Source organism: Palaemon carinicauda, chromosome 43 (genome assembly GCF_036898095.1).
Source record: "Palaemon carinicauda isolate YSFRI2023 chromosome 43, ASM3689809v2, whole genome shotgun sequence".
NCBI lineage: Eukaryota > Metazoa > Arthropoda > Malacostraca > Decapoda > Palaemonidae > Palaemon > Palaemon carinicauda.
The window spans coordinates 49,942,621-49,947,981 of NC_090767.1; positions in this window are offsets into that span (position 1 = coordinate 49,942,621).

The window sequence follows — 5,361 nt, forward strand, 5'->3', positions numbered from 1 at the left end:
TAAAGGTAGTATATCTTTGAACTATATAGGGGTAGATGCCGGCCGGCAGGTACCGGCGCGTGCTGGCCGGCACAACAGCATGCGATGTACAGTAGTTACTATATTTGTAGTGTAGTACACACTGCATTAGTATAACTACAGTACAGAGTTTGTGGTAACACTAAAGTTCTTCAACATACTTAATGTTATCTTGTACAGCCTTTTGTTGAGACCGTACAATATATAGAAAGTGAGTTCTTTTTGTATTCTTTCTATCCCGTATATTAAAACTTTATTTCAAGGGGTGAACTACACCTTAAATTTCCGTTTAGGAAATTACATTAGGTATTCTAGAATAGAATTAACCTCAGTTTCAATATATTGGGAGGTTACAGCAATTGACTGGACAGGAAATACTAGTATATGTCTTTCCTTCTTTCTTTAATAGCTTTTTTATATAAACTAAATGTTTCAATATAAGTGAAAAGCCTTCACTTAATATGCATGGATTTTTCTTCTCTTTACAGGAGGACCATCCGTGCGGGAGTGTGTTCTGTAATGTCCGAAGTAAGAACTTCTGTGGACATCAACTTTGCAGGAGGCACGCAGCATGCGCATCCTCCAGAGGTGATCTCCGGCATTGGGACCCTCAGGTTTGTACTGTATGTTCTAACCTTTATACCGTGGCTTTTGACAATCCTAAGTCGACGGAGTCAAGGGATGCTGCCAGGGAGAAGTTATGAACCTGGGTGAGGGGTTTTCAGAAAAACACCTCAGGCCCCTACCTTCCAAATGAGAAGATGAGGGCATACCTTTTCCCTAAAGCATCAGCTGATGCAGTCATTCCTCAGCCTCAGGTGGAGATACCAACTGTCCAGAATCCGGTAGATTCTGAAGTCTCGGCCGCCCTTCAAGACATCCAATTGGATGATAGGATGCCGGAGGTGTCGGATTCTACAGAGAGGGACCTTCTAGGAGAAGGTCAGGAGGAGGAGCTGTCTCAGGCTCCTCAAATAGAAGAAGCAGAAATCGACGTGGTGTCGGTTACATCGGTTCCGGATCCAGAACCTGTTCCCTCTACATCGTCTGCTATCCCAGATTAACTGGGAATGACTCTTTCTTCTATTGTTGAGATGATACAACAAATTCAAAGAAAGAATGATGAGAAAGAAGCTGCAATGAAACTGGAGATACGTAGACTTGCAGCATCACGTTGGCCCCAGAAGCGAGTCAACGTGAAGGATCTTCCTTTGTGCTCGGACACCAATCCTTGGAGGTATGCCGAACACATGCCAATGACAACCGGGAAGATCGTGATATCAGAAAAGTTGGGAGCAATTCCCCTGGAAGAAGTGGAATTTTGGCCCAACAAAGATTCTTATCCGGACTGCTATGTCCGTCTTAAGAAGGAGCCAGCCTCAAAGGAGGAGACGGAGCCGAAGGAGGTCATAGTTCTTGACCATAGTAAAGCACAGGCGTTACTAGAGGGCTCCATGAAAGAGAGGGGCTTCACGAACTCAAAGGTGCCAGCCTTGAGTAAGGAGCTTCCCTCCTTTGTGGCCTCTCCAACCCGAGCCTTTCCCTTCATGGAAAAGGGATATAAGGCAGCCATAAAGGCGGTGGAGGCAGGGAAACTATGCCCCTCCTTGGAGGAGTGCAAGCCGTTATTTCTGACCTTGCCCTTGGACCAAGAAGACTGGAAGGACGTCCACCTTACCTTCGCAGTCGGGAAGCTGGAAGCTGATATTGCTGAATGTCAGTTTGGTGAGGAACTTCCAAAACTGTCGAAGGTTCTCTTGCGCAGAGAGCAAGAGACAAAGGAAAGACTTGCGGCATCGATGTCGTTGCAAATGACATTAGAAACGATGGCAAGTGACCCCAAGAACCAGGACATGTTCATGGTAGTGGCCAAAACCCATCTGGCCACAGTTACGAAGGATCTCTCTAGCTTTATTAAAGCTAGGAGAGCCTGTAGAGAGTTCGTGTTCGCCTCGTCTGCGGTGAGGCACAAACCGAGGAAACTGATCTCCTCTCGTATCTGGGGTAAAGACCTCTTTCCCAATGAAGTGGTTAAAGAGGTAGTAGACAAGGCCTCCACAGAGAATAGGAACCTTCTCTAAAAGTGGGGCTTAGATTTTAAGAGAAAGTCTTCTCCAGATGAGGGTCCCCAACCCGAGAAGAAGACAAAAAGGCCTAGGCCATCCTCTCGGCCGGCTAAACCCTACCAACAGCAACAACAACAACAACCTCCTGTGACCGCGGTGCCTCAGATAGTGGCACAACCTCCAACCACGTACTAGCTGGTACCTCAACAAATGGCGACACAGTTGCCAGTTTTTAACCAAGCCTTCGAAAGGCAGACTTCTTCCTTACGTGTGAAAGCTAGAGGAACAGCCAGAGGTTCTTCTAGACGCCCTTCAAGAGGAAGGGGATCCAGGGGAGGACGCGGTCAAGGAGGCAAGGCCTCAGGTCCACAAAAGCAAAAGTGTGATACTTCCAGTAGGAGGGAGACTACAGCTATTTAGGGATCGCTGGAGCTTCGATCCCTGGGCCCACAGCCTAATAAAGAATTGACTAGGTTGGAGCTGGAGCAGTCCTCCACCTCAATTTCCTCAATTCTTCCAACACTCATCCCCCGTTCCGGAAGAATATGTCCGAGAACTCTTAGACAAAAGAGTAATCCGGAAAGTTAAGTCCATCAAATTCCAAGGAAGGCTGTTTTGTGTTCCAAAGAAGGACTCGGAAAAACTCAGAGTCATTCTAGACTTGTCGCCACTCAACAAGTTCATAGTGAACTACAAGTTCAAAATGCTCACACTTCAACACATAAGGACCCTACTGCCCAAAAGGGCATATACTGTTTCTATAGACTTGTCCGACGCTTATTGGTAGGTTCCAATTAATCGTCACCTCTCCTCCTACCTAGGCTTCAAGTTACATTGATAAATTTACGCCTTCAGAACCATGCCTTTCGGGCTAAACATAGCCCCAAGGATTTTCACGAAGCTCGCGAACGCAGCCATCCATCAATTACACCTAAAGGGGGTCCAAGTAGTAGCCTACTTGGACGACTGGCTGGTGTGGGTAGCATCCAGGACAGAATGCATGCAAGCTTCTAAGATAGTGATCCAGCTCCTGGAACATCTGGGATTCAAGATCAACATCAAAAAGTCTCGACCTTCTCCAGCTCAAAAATTTCAGTGGTTGGGAATCCACTGGAATTTGAAGTCACATCGATTTTCCATTCCGGGGAAGAAGATGAAAGAAATAGCAGGATCTTTCAAGAGACTATTGAAATCCAAACGAATATCAAGACGCGAACAGGAGAAAGTGCTGGGCTCTCTACAGTTTGCTTCGATAACAGACCCAGTGCTAAGAGCACATCTGAAGGATGCAACAGTAGTCTGGAGAAAATACGCATCAAACGCGCGAAGAGATCTAATAAGACCTCTACCGACTCTACTGTGAACGCTTCTCAAGCCGTGGTCCAATGCCAAGCAGTTGAAAAGATCAATACTTCTTCAACCTCCTCCCACATCAGTAACTATCCACACAGACGCCTCAAAGGAAGGCTGGGAGGTCACTCTCATCAGAAGAGAGACCAAGGAGCTTGGTCCAATCTTTTCAAGTCATTCCACATCAACTTTCTAGAAGCCATGGCAGTTCTTGTGACACTAAAGAAAGTATCTCCTCGCCACTCGACCCACATAAGACTGGTTCTAGACAGCGAGGTGGTAGTGAGATGCCTGAATCGACAAGGGTCAAGGTCACCTCAAATCAACCAAGTGATGTTGGCCATATTCAGTTTGGCGGGATGGAAGAAATGGCACTTGTCAGCAGTTCACATTCAAGGGTTCCGCAATGTGACAGCGGACGCTCTATCCAGGTTTACACCTATAGAGTCAGAATGGTCCCTTGACACAGGATCGTTCTCCTTCATCTCGAGCCAAGTCCCGGAGCTGCAGATAGACCTCTTTGCGATGAAAGACAACAAGGAAATAGATTATGTGTCCCCATAGAGGATCCACTAGCGGAGGCAGTGGACGCTATGTCCCTAGACTGGAACAGATGGGCCAATATTTATCTGTTCCTCCGCACAACCTCCTTTTGAAGGTTCTCGATAAGCTGAGATCCTTCAAAGGGAAAGCAGCAATAGTGGCCCACAAGTGGCCAAATAGCGTGTGGTTCCCTCTGGCATTGGAACTACGACTAAAATTTGTACCGCTACCGGATCCATACCTGTCTCAGCGAGTACAGAAGTCGACTGTCCTCACTCCATCACAGAAAACACGGAACCTACATCTCATGATTTTCTCTCCTTAGCTATAAGAAAAAGATTCGGTGTTAAAAGTCAGTTTAGACTTTTATTATTATTATTATTATTATTATTATTACTATCCAAGCTACAACCCTAGTTGGAAAAGCAAGATGCTATAAGCCCAGGGGCTCCAACAGGGAAACATAGCCCAGTGAGGAGAGGAAATAAGGAAATAAATAAATGAAGAGAACAAATTAACAATAAAATTCAATAAATCATTCTAAAATAAGAAACAACGTCAAAACAGACATGTCATATAATAAAACTATCAACAACATCAAAAACAAATATGTCATAAATAAGCTATAAAAAAGGACTATGTCCACCTGGTCAACAAAAAAGCATTTGCTCCAACTTTGAACTTTTGAAGTTCTACTGATTCAACCACCCGATTAGGAAGATCATTCCACAACTTGGTCACAGCTGGAATAAAACTTCTAGAGTACTGCGTAGTATTGAGCCTCGTGATGGAGAAGGCCTGGCTATTAGAATTAACTGCCTGCCTAGTATTACGAACAGGATAGAATTGTCCAGGAAGATCTGAATGTAAAGGATAGTCAGAGTTGTGAAAAATTTTATGCAACATGCATAATTGAACTAATCGAACGACGGTGCCAGAGATTAATATCTAGATCAGGAATAAGAAATTCAATAGACCGTAAGTTTCTGTCCAACAAATTAAGATGAGAATCAGCAGCTGAAGACCAGACAGGAGAACAATACTCAAAACAAGGTAGAATAAAAGAATTAAAACACTTCTTCAGAATAGATTGATCACCGAAAATCTTGAAAGACTTTCTCAATAAGCCTATTTTTTGTGAAATTGAAGAAGACACAGACCTTATATGTTTCTCAAAAGTAAACCTACTGTCGAGAATCACACCCAAAATTTTGAAAGAGTCACACACATTTAAAGAAACATTATCAATACTGAGATCCGGATGTTGAGGAACCACCGTCCTTGACCTACTTACAATCATACTTTGAGTTTTGTTAGGATTCAACTTCATACCCCATAATTTGCACCATGCACTAATTCTAGCTAAATCTCTATTAAGGGATTC